The sequence below is a fragment of the Acomys minous genome, assembly GCF_964271855.1.
Source record: "Acomys minous genome assembly, chromosome: 13".
NCBI classification, from domain to species: domain Eukaryota; kingdom Metazoa; phylum Chordata; class Mammalia; order Rodentia; family Muridae; genus Acomys; species Acomys minous.
The window spans coordinates 81,915,154-81,937,145 of record NC_140495.1 but is presented as its reverse complement, the minus strand read 5'-3'; the positions used below and the strand labels follow the sequence as shown (position 1 = coordinate 81,937,145).

Below are 21,992 nucleotides of genomic sequence, written 5' to 3'. Positions count from 1 at the left end.
GATGAAAGCTGCCTGGATAAGTGAGCAGTGGTGTATGGATGGTTTATTCTGTTTAGCTTGGGAGTGGGTACATATGGAAGTCAAGTCATAGGAAGGCCAACTTGGGGGCTCGAAGTGAGGAGGGAATAGTTCACAAGGCACACTGCCTGCAAATGGGTTGAGTGTTCTCAGGCAGCCCCAATCTCCTGGTACAGCGACAAGCTCCCCTTGAAGGCACCAGGCAAGAGCATCCTGAGGGTTAGTAGAGTGAAAACTCCTATCCCTACACGATTTGGGACCCTGACTCTAGGCTTCCTCTGCCTCCCTAGGTTTGGGACCCGAGACGTGGTGCAGTCTGGGGGTTAGTGTGTGTCCTGAGACTCAACACACTTGTTGAATCTCAGAGCTGTCTCTACTGCATGTCCCAAGCGGGAACTTGATCTGGACACTGGAGGGAGCCTGGGAGCCTCATTGCACACCTCATCTCATGGATTTCTTTGTGCACATAAAGAACATTCCAAAGCTCCCCAGAGAAGATGAGCAGATAATGTGTTCACGGGAGACCTGCTCATCCCCGTGACCTGGGTGATCCTAGCACTAAGAAGGATGGCAGAGCTCATTCAGCTTAGATCCAGCTCATGTGGGGGTCCACCCCTGCTTCCCTTCCCTCCCCTTTCAGCGCTGGGGTCAGCATGGAAAAGGATTACTTCTGGTTGGCAGAGAGAAACCTTCACACCAGCAGGTGCCGGTGCTTTCCCCAATTTGACGGCCCCGCCCCTCCAGGTTAGGCATCATCAGGTCTTCAGAGATCCCTGAGGTGGGGGTGGGGCACAGTCCCAGGTAGGTGGTCACCTCGACCAGCGGCTCCCAACCTTCCTGATGCTGCCACCCTTTAAGACAGTTGCTCACGTCCTGCTGACCCCCAACCATAAAAGTATTTCCTTGTTACTTCATAACTGTAATTTTGCTACTGTTATGAATGAAAAGGTAAATTGTATCTGTAATCTGTGACTGCAAAGTGTAATCTGATACAGGATATCTGACATGTGTCCCATTTGAAGGGGTTCTCTGGCTCTCCCCTCAGTGGGTGGAGAACCACAAGTTGAGGACACTGGCCTAGGATGAGAGCCTGGGGCACCTGCCTGGCTGCTCCTGGCCTTCTAAGTGTCCTCACTGGAGAAAGTTATTCACCAGAGCAGAAGCCGGAAGCCAAGGGCCCAGCTGAGCCATAATTGCTCCCCAATTCTAAGCAGAGAAAGGTGAGACATTGTGGAGGGGGTGATGTGAGGGAGTTGGGAAGAAGCCTGGCTTGTTATTAATTGCTGCATTTTTCATGCGCATACAAAGTTTTCTTCTCTTAAAGAAACATAATGGTTTAATAATAGAAAAGAAAGATTTTAAAGTGTTTTCCTATGCTGCTCCTCAACATGTAAGTATCAAAGTGGCCTTTCTTGAATTGTATTTTACTAAGTCACTTGATTTAATTTAAAAATGGATCTAATTTAAAAAGTAGATGATGGGGTTGCTGACCTAATGGCATTTAAAATGCCATTAAACAAATTTTAGCTTGGATTAGGACAGAACGCCCAGCAATATCCGGAAGGGCCCTAACCATGCTTCTGCTGTTTCGTACTGTGCGCTTACAGGAAGCCACGTTCTCAACATTGATACTTATAAATCAAAAGTTGATCCCTGTGGAAAATGTTGAAGATAATCATTCTCCTTCTGTGTAAACTATCCTGGAAAGACTACTTCGCTATGTAAAACACCAACAGTGGTTTTGCTTGTTAGCATCTAAATTTGCTTTTGTCTTCAATAAATGGCAAATCTATATGCATACTAAACTGCTCTAAGACATGTGTATTTTGTTGTATGGGGGTTCATATACACATGTGGGGGCATGTGGGAACCAGAGGTAAACTCTGAATGTCTCCTTCAGCCACTCTCCAACATCTTAAGAGACACTGGACCTGAAGCTCACTGCTTTGGATGGCTGGCCAGTGAACTGCAGGGGTCTGTCTGTCTGTCTGTCTCTACCTTGGACTGTTGGAACTTCAAGCACACCCATTGTTTACCCATGCTAAATGTTCATCCCTGAAAACATACATACAAGTAATATTATATGGACTGAGAAGTTTGTATTTATGAATTTAGGACTATATATGCATATGTACACATATATGTATATATATTTTGAGGGGGAGCTGGGGGAAGTGGTGCATGCCTTTATTATTATTTTTGCATTTTTTATTAATTCATTCATATTACATCTCAATTGTTATCCCATCCCTTGTATCCTCCCATTTCTCCCTCCCCCCTGCTTTTACCCTATTCCCCTCCCCTATGACTATGACTGAGGGGGACCTCCTCCCCCTGTATATGATCCTAGGGTATCAAATCTCTTTTTGGTAGCCTTCTATCCTTCCTCTGAGTGCCACCGGGCCTCCCCATCAAGGGGACGTGGTATATGTATATATTTTTAAAAGAAAAAACATATAAAGAAAAAATATTCTCTAAAAAGGGCATGAATTTGAAAGATGGGAGACACATGGATTTGGAGGGAAGAAGAAGAAGGGGAGATGATGTAATTATATTATAATTTGAAAGAATAAACATTAAGATGGAAATTTAAAAATCATTGCTTTGAAGGCCCACATCTCTCCCAATGTTCTGAAGAAAGATCCTCCTCGTGTACCTGAACCTGCACTTCACCTCTGGAGAAGCTCCCCTCAACCTTGAGCCTCTCCACAGTGGCCCTGGGTGTCTGACCTAGCCTGTCTCCAGCTACTCTGCTTCCCATTAATAATGGGCTCCCCTGCCCTGGGGAATGGGGGGTGGGGGTGGCAGGCTTTGGCAGAATGAGAGGGTTAAGGATTTTCCACAGGTCCTGGCTTGCTCATGTAAATAAAAAGAGATTTTTACCAGGACTGAGAATTCTCTAAACTCCACACTCATGCAGATGCACTCTTAGAATAAGGCACGCATTAGGGACCGAAAAAAAATGTGGGCCTTTATAATGTCACATATTGATAAAAGCAGTTGTAAAAAGTAATTCCCAATGCTCAGTTTTGGTGAGCTGACTGACATCCTCCACCATATGGCATTTGGAGTGGGAGGGCCACATCCCCAAATAAGCTTCCAAAAATAGCCTATGGCTTATACCTAATTACACTTGCCAGCATAGGCATTCTTCAAGCAAAGATAACAGTCTCTCTAATGGGCAGGATCTTGCAGCTCCATGGGTTTTGGCAAAGGAAGAGCTGAGGGGATTGCAGAATTCGCTCAGCATGAGGCTTGCTGTCATTACCACAGTGATAAATTTGCGGGTTTTGGCCAGGCTTCCTGGACATATTCCCTGTGTAGAGGTAGGGGAGAGATGAGACAGGAACATAGTTGTCCCCTCCCAGGCAAGAGACAGCCTGAGAGGGAAGCAGGGAGCCCAGACTGGGGCAAGACTCAAGGAGCAGGGGACTGAAGGAAGAAAGGAGAGCCTTCTCCTAGGGACAACTTGGGCAATTAGCAATTTTCCCCTGCTGATTTACAATGCTATGTGCAAGAGATGCCTTCCTCCCTTTCTGATCCAGGCATCCATGGTGTGGGTGGCAGGTAGCCACTCTAAACCAGTACCTACTCACAGAAGTGCTCTGGACACGTGTGGCCTTGAGGCACTCACAGTCTGACCAGAACACATGCAGGGTGTGGGCTGTAGGTGGTGTGGATTCTCTAGGCCTGAGTGGCCCCTGGGAAAAGTGTTAGCATCATGGGGGAGCAAGACTGACTCTGCATCCTGACACTTACAGTGTTTAGGAGGTGAGGGTTTTTCTTAAGCCTTGGGCTTGGTTTTGCATGAAAGCTAGCAGTTTAGTCTCTATGTAGACCACGTTGGCTTTGAACTCACGGAGATCTTCCTGACTCTGCCTCCTGAGTACTGAAAATAAAGGCATGAGCCACCAAGCCCTGCTCCCCCTGGTATTTTTGTGATGCAACGCCATACTGAAGATGCTTCCACTGGTATCAAGGCATAAGTAGTTATCATTTAACATTTAGCGCTGTCCAAAGTGCCTTGTGACAAGGCTGTAGGACACTCCCTTGTAGTGAAAGAAAGCCAGCACAGGACAGGAGTCGGCAAATACCTTGCCTCCATGTCCTTTTTAGGATGCCAGACACGTGTCTGACTTTGTCCCTACATCATTACTGGTGTCTTAGTCGGCTCTCATCACTATAATGAGACATCAGGAGCAGGCTAACTTTATAAACCAAAGAATGTTTTAGCTCACTGTTTCACAGCTGAAGGCCCAAATAGAACTACATAGGTTCTGGTGAAGGTCCCTCCATGGTGGCCTCACGTCAGGGTGGATGACAATGGTGGAGGAGAGTGGAGAACATCACACTGTCATACAGGATGCTGAAAAAAAGGCTAGGTCGCTCAGTGGGTAAAGCGCCTGCTCTGAGAATGTAAAGACCAACGTTTGGATTCCCAGAGCCCACTTAAAAAGTCAGGCATGGTAGAGTGTCTTTGTAACCCCAGCTTTGGAGGTCTCTGATTAGCCAGACCAAACAAAAGATTCCATGTCAAGAAAACCAAAGAGGTAGGTGGCAAAGTGGTCAAAGAAAAATACCTAGCTCCCATTTCAGGCCTTCACATGCAGGTGTGTATATATATATATTCATACACAAGCATATTTCCCAAAAAAGGACGTGACCTCTGGAGAACATAGTGATGCCATATCCACCCAGTGCAGTAGCTGCTTTTCTGACAGCACATGGGGTGGTTGGATGAAGCAAACGCCCTTGTCATTTTGGTTATGCTAGAAAATAATTACAAATTTGCACGTATCTGGAGATGAGTTCTATAGTGTAACAGCATCCTCTAAGATTGAAACATTCCTTCCTGCAGAAGTTCCTCCAATAGGACGATAAACAACTCAAAATAGCTCCAGGAAGTTCCTAAAACTGACCAGATTCAACCAGGCCCCTCTCTGCCATAGTAAAGGAAGCTGAGATGCCCAGGAGACTCTCAGAGAAGCAAAACTGCAAAGATGACTCTGAGATCAGAACAGCTGCCGGGAAGAGGTTTAGAGCAACCGAGGGACCTGGAAAGATGCCCTCCAACCTGTTGAGCCGCCTGCAGGCTGTGTAGTCGGGCTTCAAGTTGCTGGCTTTGAGAGCTGCCGCCTGTGCTGGGGTGACAGCTTTGGTGATGCAGCTGTCTTTGAGTCATTTGAGCTCCTACAAGTCATCTCAATAAAACTCACTGTTTCAGTGTGTTGGAGTTTGGTGGTACCTGTTGTGGGCTCCCTATCTGGGGTGAGTAGATGTGTGTGTGTGTGTGTGTGTGTGTGTGTGTGTGTGTGTGCACTCACACTCATATGCCTGTATGTGCTTCACATCTTTCTAGGAAACGTTTTGCCACACAACAGTTCAAATCTCAACTTCTCAGTAGGTGGGCTGCTACATTTCTAGGTAAACCTTGATTTCATCATTTGAAAAGCGGAGTGCACATTACCGCACTGACATGGGCTTGACCATATCCGAAGCATCTGAAGACATTTGGTAGGAAGGGAGGGGGTGACCAATGGGCATATGTGATGTGTCGCCTAATCTCAGGCATCAGGGTGCCTCATCACCTATTCGATGGAGACCACACAATTTCCACGATGGATCCCAAAGGCCAAGTTGTGGATGCTAAGTCAAGGGTGGAAGTTTTGAAGGGGAAAAAAGTGGCTTAAGAAAGGGTAAGGCATCAAAGCAAAGAGCTGTACAAATAATAAATAAATAAATAAGTACATCTTTTTTTTTTTTAAAGGTAAGGCGGAAGCAGATGCAGAAAAGAGCACGTGTGCTACAAAGAGCTATGACACATACAGCAGGCCAGAGGAGGAGGGGCCGACACAAGCTTGCTGGCAGAGAAGGCCAGGCAGACACTAGTCCCAGACATGTAGACAGCAGGAGGAGGCCAGAGGGAAGAGAAAGGGGTGCACAGCGTTTCTGCTGGAGTGTGGGGTCCTAGATAATCCGGGGTTCTCGGGGGAGCCAGGTAGGATGTAGTCTGTCTGGGTATGCCAGAGCTGAGTCTTACAAGCCTTAGAACTGAGGAGGGGTGGGGAGAGGAGATTGCATCAAGTCTGCTCCCTGCCTTGGGGGGAGGGGCTCGCTCTGCAGCAGGAGGTTCCGAATCCATAGTGCTGAGACCGGTTTCTCTGTAATAACAAAGAAGATGTGAGATAACCAGGACGTTAGATCCCTCGAGGCTGTTTGTAAAAATAATGGGCCTGGAATAAATTAAGTGTGTAATCCTTAGATGGATTTCCAACCAACAGGAGTATGTAAATCCTTTGAAGGCTTAAAAATCAGACAATTCGTCCTCTCACTAATGTAGCTAATGTATAGCTCATCAAGCTTGTTAGGATAATTTGAGAGTCTGTTGAGGCAGGGACGCCACCTCGGCTCAGTACAGCCCTGGCTGAGGAAACACAAAAGAACAGCGAGAAGGCTGTGCTGGCTTAGGCTACAAGGCATGCTTCTGAAGTCTGGAAGCAGAGCAGAAATATACAATGGTGAACTGAGCCGGAGCATGGAGCCCGCCAGGCTTCTTGGCTCCAGGAGGAGGAAGGAACTAGAAGTGCACTGTGTAAAACAGCGGTGAGAGCCAGGCTCACAGGGTGAGACTGTGCGCTGAAGTGAGGCTCCAGCCACCAGCCTGGAGTGAAGGGGCCTGGGGGTGGGAGGAACACAACACTCCTGTAGCTCTGTGCGTGGGGCTCTGGTTCCCACCGCACTGCAAGCCTGAGGCTGGAGAAAGGGATGGGGGGGAAGGGAGCGGGAAAGAGAGGTGTGTAGGTCCAGCCTCAGCCCTGTTGCTAGGCTCAGCTGCTCAGAGTCTCTACAGTCTCTACAGGAGGAGCTGCCACATCCCAGAAGCGCTGTGGGGCAGTCCTTCATTCTGTCTAGTTGGCTCTCGCTTGGCGGAGGGGCTAGAGGCTCTGTCAGCATAAAGAGAAAGAGCACGGAAAGTGAGTTAGATGTGTTTCAGGAAAAGAGGAGGGGCACAAAAAGGCTGATATAATCCATGTGAATAATGTTAGAAAAGAGAGTTAAGTCAATAGTCGAATCATGAATAGGTTACAAAAGAGAGGCATTTTCTTGACAGCAGATAGAATTTTATGTCTATAGAAGTACAGAGAACTGAGCTAATCTTACTATATATACCTGTACGTATATATGCATGTACACAAATGTGTGCATGTGTACAACGTACAAGCATACACACACACATTAATATGTGACTTACATAAATGTGTGAATATATACCCTCCCCCCCTCTCTCTGTGTGTGTGTGTGTGTCTATGTGTGTGTTTGAATAAGCTCATGGTAAGCCCAGAGTCTGTCCAGTGTGTGTCTCCCTGCCAACCCTCTCCCTACAGATCAGGATATAGTTTCAGCTACTGCTCCAGTGTCAGACTGAATGACGGAATGTTAAACAAACCCCCAATTAAAATGCTTTCTCTTATAATAGTTGTCTTGCTCATGGTGTCTCTTCATGGCCTGGGACTTGCAATGTAGACCAGGCTGCCCTTGAACCCCCCCCCCCCCCGAGTGCTGGGATTAAAGGCATACACCGTCACGGTGGTCAGCTCTGTACACACATATTTTTGTCCTGAAGCCTTCTGTCTCATTCTTTTGCTCGCTCTCCTCTTCCCCCAGTAGGCGGCCATCCTAACAGGCCTGATGCATATTCTTTTATCGTCTGTGTCCTTACAGTTTGTCTCAAAGTTTTCTGTGTAATTTTCAAACCATAAAAGTAATATTGCGAACTAGTAGTGCACGTCTGTTAACCCTCGCTACTCAGCAGGCTGAGTCAGGAGGCTGGCAAGTTCAAGGCCAGCTTGGGCAAGTTGCTGAGACCATGTCTCAAAATATTAAGTCACAAAGGAGCTATGTTCAGTCCTCAGTATTCCTTCTCCCCCAAAATAACACACACACACACACACACACACACACACACACACACACACACACACCCACACACACCCCTCTTAGGCTAATGAAACCATTCTACTTCATGCTGTATTCCTGACATTTGTCCATGTTCCATTGTATGCACCTAATTCTCAGTTTCTAGATGCTACAAATACCATGGTGCACTGCTCAGCACTGTATTCTGTGTCCTTAAGTCTAAGCACCTGGGTTGTACCCATGTCCCCACTCCACTAACAGGAACAGAATCTCTGGTGACCCTAGACAGGAAGTTGTACATGTGGTGAGTTTCTGCTCAGCCTTAGCCTCTCTATGTGTTTAGTGTGGGTGCTGCTGTGCTTTCTACGCTCCCAAGACAAAGGCTTTCAGTTATGTTGAGGCTCCTCAAGGAGATTGGTGATGACATTTACTTACATTGATGCTCTGCTCGTACTAGCCAGAAACTGCAAACAGCCTAGATGTCTAACAGCTGAAGAGTGAACAGTACAAATGTGGCATATTTACACAATGGAGGATCATTCAGCTAGTAAGAAATATGAAACAAAGAAGTCTGCAGATAAATGGATAGAATTAGAAGTAACTATCCAGAGGGCTGTAGCCCTGACTCAGAACAAAAAACATAGCATGTTTTTATCTCACATGTAGATTTTAGCACTTACATTTTGGATATATGTGTTTCGTTTAGAATATTCACAGTGCTTAGTCAGGTACCCAAGGGAATCGTTCAAGCAATGGGAAATAAAGGGATAAAGGAGAAATCAGCTCAAGAGGATCAAATGGGGTTGAAGAAGTCAGGATAATTGAGGGGATACAGGGAGGGACAACTAAGACTAAAGGCCTTGAAAAGCCATGTAGAAACCTATACATGGTTCCTGAAAAATATACACACATAAAAGGAGTTTAAATGAGGTCACCATATAGTGGGGAAAAACAATATTCCAACTAGACACCATACACCACCAAATAAAACCCCAAACCAGGAATAGCTTGCGTCACTTTGAGTTGTTGGCCAGTGAGGTCCCATAAACCCCTAAACATTACAGAATATTGACAGTGCTATTGGTTGTGCTCCACAACTTGACTGCAAGATCTTATTGCTGAGGACACCACAGACTTGTGTCATAGAACACAGAGAGATCAAGCTGCTGCTCCTCGACTTTGCCCCTACTGACTAGCGTTCACAGTGCTGGAAGGTGCTATGCGTGTCACCAGAGGATAAAAGTAACCACCCTTACCCGGTGGTGAAGGCCCACTGCAGATCATCATGAGAGGGCCAAAATGCTTGCACACTCCTTTCTTCTTGAAAGGGGTGACATGGAGAGGCAACCCCAGCAGTCAGGAGACCCTGGGGCCAGCCTCCCTGGCTTGGGCACCAGCCAGGCTACTAGCTGAAGGGTCAGTGTGCCCTTGTTTCCTCACCAGAAGAATGGGGACAACAGTATGTATGTGAGGATTGAATCGGGGCCCATGTGTAAAATGCTTAAAGTAGGGAAGTAGGGCCTTGTGAAGAACCATGTGAGCATCAAATAGTGATGGCTGGCAAGAAGAAAGGCAGCACAAAAAGAGATGTGGGTGGAAGAGACAGTGGTGGCAGGAAAGACTGAGGATTTAGCTATTGACCATAAAAGACAACTCTCTCCCTCCGCCTCTCTCTCTCTCTCTCTCTCTCTCTCTCTCTCTCTCTCTCTCTCTCTCTCTGTGTGTGTTTGTGTGTGTGTGTGTGTGTGTGTGTGTGTGTGTGTGTGTGTGTGTGTGTATGCAAGAGAGAGACAGAGACACCGAGAGAGACAGAAAGACAGAGAGAGGCAGAGAGAGACAGAGAGAAAGACAGAGAGGAACTAAATCTAAGCAAGATGGGGATAGGATGGTAGGGTGTTATGGGGAGATGGCTCAGTGGTTAAAGCACTTTGCTGGAAGTTGAGAGTGGTTGGTTTCTTGTAATTCTAGCTTCTTTATTTTTGAGGGGGGGGATTCGAGACAGGGTTTCTCTGTGTAGCCTTAGCTGTCCTGGACTCACTTTGTAGACCAGGCTGGCCTTGAACTCACAGAGATCTGCCTGCCTCTGCCTCCCTGAGTGCTGGGATTACAGGAGAGCATCACCATACCTGGCTATAACTCCAGCTTCTAAAGGTCAAAACAGGAGTGTCTAGAGCTGGCTGGCGAGACTAGCCATATTGGAGAGCTCATCTCAGTGAATAAGGTAGAAAAGCAATCTAGGACGATTCTTGACATTAGCCTTGCACCTTCACATGCATACACACACTTGTATATGCAAATGTGCACAGTCATGCAAATGTACATATGCACATACATACATACATGTAAGAAGGGAAAGAAAAACACACAACCAACAACAAAACTGGGTTTATCTGGGAGAGAACAGTTGGAATAACTACAGATATTGTTTCCTTTGCTCTTTTAAACCAGGACGAATGAAGGTGCAGACAGAGGCAGCCAAGTCAGTACAAGATGAGAAGCTGACTGGTGCTGTAGGAAGAGAATGTCACGTTTCAACAGAAGGCAGGAAAGGGGAAACATGGAATGAAGAAATGCATGGAGGGTTTGGGTAGAGGCTCAGTAGTGAAGAGCACTGTTGCTCTTGCAGAGGGCCTGGGTTTGGTTCCCAGAGCCCATGTGGTGGCTCACAAGCATCTGGAACTCCAGCTGCAGGGGACCTGACTGATGCCTCTTCTAGCCTTTGAGGGCGCTGAGCATGCACGTGGTGGTACACATATGAGAAAATACATGTTGTGAGTGTTACAGCTCTAAGGGCCAAGGTATCCTGACAATCAGGGGCCAAGGAATATCACTGAGTCACCGCATGACAAACTTAACACAAGAGATTTATTGGGAGAGACACAAGAGGGCCACTGCCTCCGCTCTAACAAGAAGCAGAGGGAACTGAGCAGGAGGCAGGTTTTATACAGGGCTCCCAGGGGGTGGAGCTTTCCAGGCTGGGGATTGGTGGGATCTCAAAGCAAGCCTGGGGATTGGTGGGATCTCAAGCTCACAGACTGGTGGATTTTTCAGATTTGGGGATTGGTAGATTTTTTAACTCAGGGATTGGTGGGTTTGGGTGATTTTTCAAACCCAGAAGTGGGCTTGGACCTTTTTCCCTATATGCATAAACTAAATAAATCTAAATTTTTATTTTCAAAGAAATGAATGGAGGAAAATATGTAAATAGTCGTTAGTTTTGTTAAATGATAGCAAAAGCTGTGCATATGTGTGTGTGTGTGTGTGTGTGTGTGTGTGTGTGTGTGTCTGTGTGTGTGTGTGTGTCTCTGTGTGTGTGTTTACGTGAGTGCTGGTATTTATAGTGGTCAGAAGTTTAAGATCACTTGGAGCTGGAATCAGAGGTGGTTTGAGTCACCCAAAGTGGGTGCTGGGAACTGAACTCTGGCTTCTCCAAGTACAGGCTTCTGTCCAGCCTAAAGACAAATATTTCAAAGCCTATTCATTCCAAATGGCATTCTCTAGAACTGGACCACTCTGTTCTTCCATTTAGCATACTAAATATCATCTGTGATAAAGTAATAAATGGACAGCCTGTTCTAAAAATATTTCCAGAAAGCCCCACGGGAGTAAGCTGACTCCTTCTCTCTGTCCTCCCACAGGGATTTCCCAAAAGCTACTCAGCACCTTGGCGCAGCTGGAAAGGGCAGGGTCTTCCCTGTAATTGATGAGGTCTTCGGCCTGGCCTGGGATGAAGTCACCAGACAGCATCTGGGCTCTTGAGACATCTCCCTTCTTATCATCTGAACACGGCACAGTAATCACAGTTCAGGGAATGCTCTCATTAAAAAAGTAAACAAATAAAAAGACCCAGCAATGCTGTGACTGGGAGACTCAGTGTCTTTCTATGGGGTGTTCATTGGGGCTACCCACGTAATCATCAGCATCATACAAAACTGTTGCATTCTTGTGCATTTGGCTTTGGCATATACTTCCTTAAGCTAAGCTGTTTCATGCCATCACTATTCCACTGTGTGTGGCTATTCCAGTACACAGCAAGAGGTTAAGTAAATAGGCACATTTGTTCAAAGTTTGGACAGACATAGAGTGGCCACAGGAGGAAGGAGAGATCTTCTACTCAGTGTACATTGGTCGGTGCTAAGAGGGCAGGAGGCACAAGAATTGGACTGTGTTTGTGTCCCTTATGCCCCAAAAGATGACCATAGTCTTCCTCTGGATGTCTGTGCCAAGGGCAAGGCCTGGGTGGTAGCCTCTGACTTCCCTCTGTACACTCTTGAGGGTAGAGCAGGAGACAGTCACTGGGGTCTCCAAGATTCATCAACACCAATGTAAGAGTTGTTTCTAGTGCCCCTCTATTCACACTGGAAGCAAATCTTAGAATTTCCTCATGAACTGTGGAGGCAGAGGGGCCCAACACTGGCCCTAAGCACCCACGTGCTTGTAGAGGGGTCTACAATCAGCCTTCAGCACTCACATGTTTTTAAAGGGCTCTAAAATTGGTCCTAAGCACTCATATTTGATTTTTGCAAATGTATCTAGCTTTAAACACTTGGATTAAGACAGGAAAGCCCTCAGTTTAAAATTGGTTCTATGATAAACACACCATACTCTTCCACTGTAAGTTAAGACTTGATTCTATTCATTTTATATTAACTAGTGCTTACAGAAAGCCAGAAGGAAGAAAGCTACCCTAGTCTGTGAAACAACTGCCTTCACCTGAAGGTGGGAGCATGCGCCTGTGGGAACTGTTCTCCCTGTGAAGAGGCTGGACAGCATGACACACTTGGAAGCAGAAGACAAAGTAGAAATGGGATCAGTTTCTAAGTTTGAAAGTTTCTCTGAGAGCCAGGGAGGTGGCTCAGCAGTGAAGAGCACATGTTGCTCTTGCTGAGGATCTGCATTCAGGTCTCAGCATGCACATAGGGGCTCACAATTGTCTGTAACTTCAAGGCCAGGGCATCTGATGCCCTCTTCTGGCCTGTGGGCACTGCATGCATTTGATGCACATGTGTATATTCAGGCAAGACACTAAAATAGATAGATAGATAGATAGATAGATAGACAGACAGACAGACAGGTAGGTAAATAGGTAGACAGACAGACAGACAGACAGACAGACAGACATTTAAAAGAAAATGTGGCTCAGTGGTAAATGCTTGGCCAGCATGTATAAAGTTCTTCTGGGTTCAATCCCCAGTACCAGAAAAAAAAAAGAATCTTCCTGCCATGTAGCCCACAGATGAGCTGCTTCTTTCTGAAGCCATGGTGTACTCTCCAAGAGGCCCTTGGCTCCGTGTCTGCAATCAGGTATTATGGGACTGAGTGCAACCTGGGGAAATAGTCCATGGGAGCCAAAGAGGGCTGTGTATGATGGCAGGAGGAGCCAGTGGGAAACTGGGGGAATCATAGTGGGAGGTGCAAAGCCAGAGGAGGAGAGCCAGGCATTCTTCAGGGACAGCTGGGCAGCAGTGAAGACCCGGAGAGCTGCAGAGCCAGTGCTGGAACTAGAATGGACGATGGAAGGAACATGGGCTTTGGGCACAGTGGAATCAGTGCTGGTCACAGACCCTTGCAACTGCATCTTGGGGCTACTTAGTCCTTTTGAGTTAGGTCACTGAAACAGGGCGCTAAGAGGCTGGAGAGACAATGAATGAAAACCTTCTAGAGTAATTTTGTGTGAGCATGCCTTGCTGGGGATGGAACCTAGGGCTACTTGCATGCTCAGCAAGCGCTCTACCGCGGAGCCACACTCTTGGTGCTGTTACTGTGGTTCATTAGTATACTGCCTTTAATACCTTTTTGGTGATTTAAAATACGTGTCTTGCAAGTCTGAGGACCTGAGTGTTATCGGCAGAACCCATGTAAACAAACAAATAAGGCATGGTGTGTGCTGATACTCCCAGTGCTAGGAAGGCGCAGACAGCCCGGTCCCTGCGTTTCCCTGGCCAGCCAGCCTAGCTGACTTGTTGAGGCTTACACTAATAAGAGATGCTGTCTTTAAACCAAACCCAAACAGGCGTATGGCACCTGGTGTGTGCCAGCTGAGACTGTCCTCCACCTTCCACACATGTGCATCTGCCTACACACACCTTCATTTGGTGCATGGGTGTGCATTTCCTCCCCCCCCCCAACAGCAGTTTTTCAAGGGTGTTGCAGAATTAGAAAAAGCAAACAGAGTATTTTACACTGTCTCGAATGTTCTGTGTATGTAGTAAGTGGTAGTCATGGTAATGGCAGCACTAGAAAGGGGGAAGAGGTTCAGATTGTCTGAGGCCTTGATGCTGTTACAATAAGGTGTGACCTTTGCGTCTCCCCCTGTTTTTTTTTTCTTTTTTTTTGGATGGAGACAGCTCCCAGGCTTTCATGAATAGGATGTCTTGAGCCCTGTAGGCTTCCCTGAAATGCCTCCATCCCCTGGGGAGGACACAGTCACAGTGGTAAATCAGGGCTACCCATTAAGCTCACATTTTCCAAGCCTCTCTGCCTTCTGATGACTTAGCCTACAGCTCTCCGTCACTTTCATTAGTAATGGGGCCTTTTCACAGTCCTTTATAGTCAAATATGATTGATTTCTATAATTGGAAGCAAATGGCTTTTTAATAAGCTTGCTTGAAATGCTGGTGTTAATGGTCCCATTTCCGGAGCCTGTGATGATTCTGACTCTCACCCTGTCACTTTCTTTCAGAAAACAGACTTTGTTGCTTTTGTCTGAAGGTTTTCAAAAGAGAAAGGAAGGGAGGGAGGGGAGGTGGAGATAGACCTGGCTGCCATTCTCTAGGAGCCAGGCTTCCAGGAAGTGGTGTTTTCCCTCTTTCAACACGAACTCTGCCTGCACATAATACCAGCACAGGCAGCTCTCTTCCTTTCAGAGTTTGGTCCCAGTGAGCCTTACTTTGTCACATGTGTGAAACTAGGAAGCAGGGATTTGGGGTTGGAAGTAAGAGGCAATGTAGACGCATAACTTAGTGGAGCGGGGCATCAACGGTGCAGCTGCGGGAAGAGGGGGAAGACTGATGGGGAGGCTGGAGCACACAGCCCAGAGCTACTGTATCCCACCTACCAAAGGTGCAGGAATGTGGAAGAGGGGGGATGGGGGGTCTGAGTCCTTATCTGTGGGGAGTCAAAGCTCCAGGGGCTGACACCAGGAGGACAGCACTGGCCAGCGAGAAGAAAAGCAGACGCAGTGGAGAAACTGCTACAAAGATAGTGGTGATTTATGGGCTTCGTGTTGAGACTTCAGGGGAGAGGGAGCCCAAAAACCTTACTATAGCCAAGAAATGATGAAAGTGCAGTTTGCATGACAGGACCAATGATGATAAGTTGGTGGTACATGAAATAGTGTTCAAGTCTCCACTTCTGTCTCTGTCTCTGTTCCCTCCCTTCCTCCCTCCCTCCCTCCCTCCGTCTCTCCCTCCCTCTCTCCTTCCCTCTTTCCCTCTCTCTCTCTCTCTCCCTTCCTCCCTGGCCCCCTCTATGTGTGCTTGTCTGTGCTGAGTATGGAACCTAGGGTACCACACATGCTGGGCAAGTACTCTACCCATACTCGTAGAGTCATTATTGCAGTTCTTTAATATATTGGCTTTATGACTTTCTTTCCATGGATTTGCAAACATACACGGGCATTTTCTTAGACTTACTTGCTGACTCAGTCTTGTCTTTCACACACATACACTTATTCCTTAAAAATGGATTTTTATAACACAGGGATGAACTGGTCCTTCATGGCTAAGGACTGATGGACTACTGCACTTATGAATTATCAGGAGTGGAGCCAGGCATGATGGCACCTGCCTATAATCCCAGTGCTCAGGGAAGCTGAGCTAGGGCTATGTAAGATCAGGGTCAACTCTGGCCATACAGTGAGACCCCCATCTTTGAATGAATGAATGAATGAATGAATGAATTAGGAGACGTGAGTGTCACCCCTAGGGCCTAGCACCTGTTGCAGTGCTCATAGAAGAAGCTGGTTTCTTCACTCATGCAGCCCATTTATGACCAGCTGCCCCATTCTGGGAAGAGACCTGCCCAGATGGTCTAACAGGCATTCTGGGAGGAGACCAGGATCACTCATCTTGGGAGGATTCAAATCTCCAGCTTCAACTCTCTTCAGGGGAGTCTGGATATTATCTCTGAGGCAAACACAGCCTTGCTTGAGATAATCACTCCAGTAAATCTTTTGAGGTCTGTACACACACAGTAGATACCCACCAAGTTTCCTGGGGAAGATTCTAAAAGGGAACGGACTCACGCACAGGTGCTTTGAGGCAAGACTTAGGTGTTAGGCTCCAAACTCCGAGTTCAGAAGGAGACTATAGCAGCTCAACTAAGAGCTTCTCCAAACTCCCGACCTTAACCCTCAATAGCTATGTCTGCACTCAAGTTTGATGGCAGCTTTGATGTGCATACTGGGCTGGCTTTTTGTTCCCAGGTGCTTCATCCAACTTGTCTATGTTACTATTGAAATCAACAGACTTTGGGGCTGGAGAGTTGGCACAGCAGGACTAACACCTGCTGTGCAAACATCAGGACTTGAGTTCGGATGCCTAGTGTGTGTGTAAAAGCCAGGTGTGGCAGCATGTCCTTGCAAGCCCGGTATTAAAGGGGAGTGTGGAGACAGGAGAGCTCCAGCCACAGTGAGAGACCATGTCCAAAAAATAAATGGAGGAAAGCAACTAGAAAGACACCCAACATGGACCTCTGATCTTTACATGAACACACACACACATGCACATGTGCACACATACCAACATGTACATAACACACACACACACACACACACACACACACACACACACACACACACACTCACTCACTCACACCAGACTTTGAATAAAGCTTATTACTTTCCTTAACTGGCAGTGGGCCTTACCCGACCAGTTGAAGACATTAAGAAAGAGAATAAAAAACAGACAGAAGTGCCCCAAAGTGGAAGATACTCTGCTCTCAGGTTACCTCTGGACATGAGCTGCAACTCTAACACCTTTCTGCCCCTCCCCTAGCCTGCAGGCCTACCCTGCAGAACATAATTTTGCAGCCCCTGTGATCTTGTGACCTCCTCTCTTAGCCTGCTCCCTGTGCCCACATATATCTTTTCACCTCTTGTTTCTATGGAGAGCATTCCATCACCGCCACCACCACCACCACCACCACCATCATCACCATCACCATCTTACATCATGACTCCCCTCCTCTCCTCTAAGCTCCTCCCCCATCCCCTCTGTAACCTCCCCTCCCAGTCATATCCACTTGTCCTCCATTTCCATTCAGAAAATGGCAGGCCTTCCATTAACATCAACCAAACATGGCATATCGAGCCGCAGTAAGACTGGGCGCCTCCCCTTGTATTAAGGCTGGACCAGGCAACCCAGTAGGAGGAAAGGGGTCCCAAAAAGTGGGCAAAAGAATCAGAAACAGCCCTCAACACCCTCTGTTGGCAGTTCAAGAGGAACAAGCTACACAACTGTAACATATATATGCAGAGGGCCTGGGTTAGTTTCATGCGGGCTCCCTGGTTGTTGCTTCAGTCTCTGTGACACCCATGCCATGAGAAGGAGCCCACACCTGGCACTGCCTGGAGAGCTAGAACCCAGGGGCTGGATAGCCCAGAGACCTAGGATAGAACCAAACAGGACTGGCATTTAAATGTCAATTAAATGATGCTTCATGATAGTCTGCTATACTCATAGATTGGTGCCTAACCCAATTGTCATCAGCAAGGCTTCATCCAGCAACTGATGGAAACAGATGCAGAGACCCACAGCCAAACAGTAGGCGGAACTCAGAGAATCCTGTGGAAGTGGGGGAGGAAGAATAGTAGGAGCCAGAAGGGTCAAGGACACCACAAGAACACCCACAGAATCTGGAGAGCGTTTTAATGCATAGGCCTGCTCCGGTCAATGGAGTTACTTCAGAACCTTAGGAAAAAAAGGAGAGGGGACCATGATGGGATGATGGGTGGGACATGTCGCCTGGTCTTGGTCTCACTTTGCATTTAAGTGAAGGTGGCCATAACAATGAAAGAACTTAATGAGCTGCCACAAGAAACTGACACCCATGGCAACCTAACTCTGCTAATGAACATTCTGAATAGGCTATAGTTGGTTTTACTTTTTTTTTTTCCTTTAAAGGCAGGGCCTCACCATATAGCCTTGGCTGCTCTGTGGCTTTCTACAAAGATCAGACTGGCTTGATGGCACAGGGATCCATCTGCGTCTGCGTCCTGAGTGCTGGGGTTTAAGGCTTATGCCACTCTGCCTGGCCAAGTCCGTGGTTTGGAGAATGACTTATGCACCATCTTGCTAGGATTCCCAGCCCACTATGAAGAAGAAAGCAGATCTATTGATATGTGCCTGGGCCCCCACTCCAGTGTGACACAGCCAGCTGAGATCAGGTCGTGGCCCCAAGGACAAGGCAATAGTGACAGTCTGTGCCCTCCATGAGCCCCATCCACACTCTAGCAACATTCTCAGTATACCCAAGATTTTGGGGAATCTGCTCCGCCTCATCAGGTCTGATGGCCAGGGACATTCATGGTGGCCACCAGCAGTGGCACTACTAGGCGCCAGGTTACCCAGCAGGTGGCAGCCCCTGCTGCATGGCAATAGATGTGGAAGCCAGCAGGGAAGGACTCTGGGCACAAATCCCAGGATATTTCAGAGGAAGGTCCTCTCAGGAACAGTCTGGGGACTTATTTTGAGATGAGTGAACTAATTTCCAGGGCCAAAGCCAGTAGGACTTTGGCCATGCTCTTTCGGGAATTTAAAAAAAAAAAAAAAAAAAAAAAAGGAAGGACAGTCCCTGCAGAGTGCAGAGGTCTGAGACATGTGGGAGTCATTGGGAGACATTTCCTTCAGAGCTGTTACCCCTCCAGGAACAAGAACAGGATGGCTTCTTGGGGGCAAGAAGACCGTGCAAAGTGGGAAAGGCACAGCATTCTTTCAAACACAGTCAGATGAATATATTCCCAACTCAGGCCAACCCTAACTCACAAAATGCTGAAGAAACGAAATCTGGTGAAATGTGTTCTTTTTCACCCTTCTTGAAAAATATCAAAAGCTAATATTTTGCAGACAGCTCTCTCTACTGGCCACGTTGGCCAGGCCTCATGGGGTCCAAAACCAACACACCTGATCCAGATTTGGTCAGCGTCAGGAGGCCAGAGAAGTGTCCAAGAATTAATAGAGGCATCTCAGGATTGCTCTTTATCCCAAGGGACCTCGAGGGCTTCAACCTGAAATAGCTCTTGATTAGGAGTTGTGCATGGTGAGGGATGGGGAAGTGGGCCGAAGGATTGAGCTAAGTATCAAGGTCCCTGGCGACAGATCTGGCTCCCTTCTTCATGTGACTATTCAGAATCACTTCTCTTCAGGCTTTGGAACATGCTGACTTATTCCTAGCGGTAATGCTGTGTTGGGCCCTAGGATGTTGCTTGTTGGAGAGAATATGGTTGATGTAATGCCCTTCTGTACCACAGAAATTACTGGAATCTGTTTTCCATGCGTCATCAGATTAATGTCAACGGGGTGTTATTTAGACAATGTGGGGGGTGTCTTGTGGAACTGACACTTGCCACCTGGCTCTCAGGAAACCACCAACTGTGCTGATACAAGGGGCAGGTGAGAGGTGGGGTACTCAGATGACAGAATGGAGTGTGAGGTGCTCACATGACAGCATGGAGTACCTGGGGGGCATGCAGAACCCGCATTGTTGTTGTTGTTGTTTGCTTGTTTGGGTTTTTTTCTTGTTTGTTTGTTTTTGTTTTGAGACAACGGGTCTCTGTTTTAGCCCTGTCTATCCTGGACTCACTTTGTACACCAGGTTGGCCTCGAACTCACAGAGATCTGTCTGCCCGTTTCCCCAAGTTCTAGGATTAAAGGCATGTGACACAGCACCCGGCTAGAACCCTCATTCTTAACAGTGTCATACTATTGAGAAGGATGCTGTCATAGAGGTCAGGGACCTGCCTGTGGCTTCTCAGCTCCCCTTAGTTCAGGTCCGGGCTGCCCCATCTACCTCTATACTTGCTTCCTGTCCTTCCTTCTTATCTGCATATCTGAGTTGTGGGTGCATGGGGGGGGCAGCTATGGGGTTAATCTTAATGTGCTTTCTTCCAGAAATAGATGTGGATGTTGCATTTGGGACATGGTCCCTGGAAACACAGAGAAAGAACGCGGGTTAGTGGAGCAGGGTGGACTGGCAGGCAATGAACTAGGCAGTAGCAAGCCAGCCATCATCACGGGCACCTAAAGCTTCACTCCACTGGGGTGACACAGTCACAGTTGTCATCTCTAAAGGGAGAACTGGGATGCATATACACCAACTTCTGACCATCACTTATTGAGGCACCAGCACCAGCCTGCTCTGTGTGAATCTCTCAGAAAGGCCAGCGCATGCTCTGAGAATGTGGGGGGGTGGGGGCGAGTGTACGCATTCCACTAAAGGGGCTTGGATGGCTTTGTTTCCTGTTCTTCACCATCCTTGTACAAAAGACACCACCATTGCCCACAGTTAATGTAGTCTGCAAAAGAGCTAACTCTTTGGGCCTGGAGTTGGTGAAGAGAAAAACAGAGGAAACCAAACATTTTAGACAATCTATTGCCTGATTTCTTAAAGGTCTGGGTGATATGTTAGGGGTCTGGTTTGCTTTCAGCTTTGCAGTTGGCAGTCCCTAATTCTGCACTGACTGACCAAATCTTTCTAAAAAAATAGAGCACCTTTCATTCATTATTTGACAATGTCATACATGCAAACAATGTACCTGGGTCATATCCCCCCAGTTCAGACACTCTCAATATGCGTCCTTTTTCCTCTTCACTTTCCTTTTGCTATCCTTCTGAGTTCAATTAGTGCTGTCTGCTGGAATGCTGATGTGTTGGCCTGATCTTGCATACATAAGCTTAACTGCAGTGGGTTCCTGAGCTCACAAACACATGCTGAGATGATACTGAAGTCTAGCAAACCTCCTGATGAGTGACAGACAGATCCCTGGAGCTCACTGGCCAAGTCAGTCTAGCCAAACCAGTGAGCTCAAGAAACTTCTAGAGCAGTGGTTCTCAACCTTCCTAATGCTGGGACCCTTTAATACAGTTCCTCATGTTGTGGCCGTCCTCAACCATAAAACTAATTGTGTTGCTACCTCATAACTGCAATTTTGCTACTGTCATGAACTGTTATGCAAGGAGCTGATATGTGACCCCTGAGAAAGGGTCATTTGACCCCCAAAGGGGTCTCAGCCTATAGGTTGGTGCTCTTAACCGCCGAGCCATGTCTCCAGCCCTCATCTGCTGGTGCTGTTGTTCCAGATCTCTCACTGGGCTGAGGTGAAACTAAATCCAAGACACTCTTTTTCTTTAAAGTATAGATTATTTTGCAGTCTTCAAGCATGAACTTCATCTTGCCTTAGATCACTAGTACAGGTAATCAATATACTTTATGACTTGGTGTCTCTTATCTATTGAGTTTGTTTTCCACAATATCTATTTCTGTACTTGCTCCTTAATTATTCACATTTGCCTTCCAAGCACAGGGAGTATTCAGGCACACCAGTGCTTGCTAAGGAGTTGCCGCTACAGTCCAGTCACTTACTGGGCTTCTTTCTAGACTTCAGCATCATCGCTGTCTCTATAGGCTGGTAGGCACTAGCCCAAAAGGCATGTCCCACGAAAGTCTTCACATACCAGGAGATTGAGATAGATGTGAGGACATCCTACTGAGACTCTAAGTAAGAGAAATATAGGAGATGGGGAAATAGAATGACCCAGAGGGTCCTAGAAACCTACAAGAAGAACATTGTGATGAGTGGATTGGGGCCCAGGGGGCCCTGCTCAAACTATTGCACTAACCAAGGACAATACAAGTAGTAAACATCGAACCCCTACTCTGATCTACCTAATGGACAGGACATTCTCCACAGTTATGTGGAGAGCGGTGACTGACTCTGACATGAACTCTGGTGCTCCATATGTGACCACCCTTGGTGGGGAGGCCTGATGGCACACAAAGAAAGAATAAGCAAGCTACCAAGATGAGACTTGATAGCCTATGACCATATAGTGGGGGAG

The 21,992-nt window shown here is 47.1% G+C and overlaps 1 protein-coding gene across 2 annotated transcripts in view; it reads right to left on the bottom strand.

The window, feature by feature from the left end:
* KIF6 (kinesin family member 6) overlaps positions 1–21,992 on the bottom strand; it is a 284,573-nt gene that overhangs the window by 38,133 nt on the left and 224,448 nt on the right. The gene's annotated exons all lie outside the window — the stretch shown is intronic.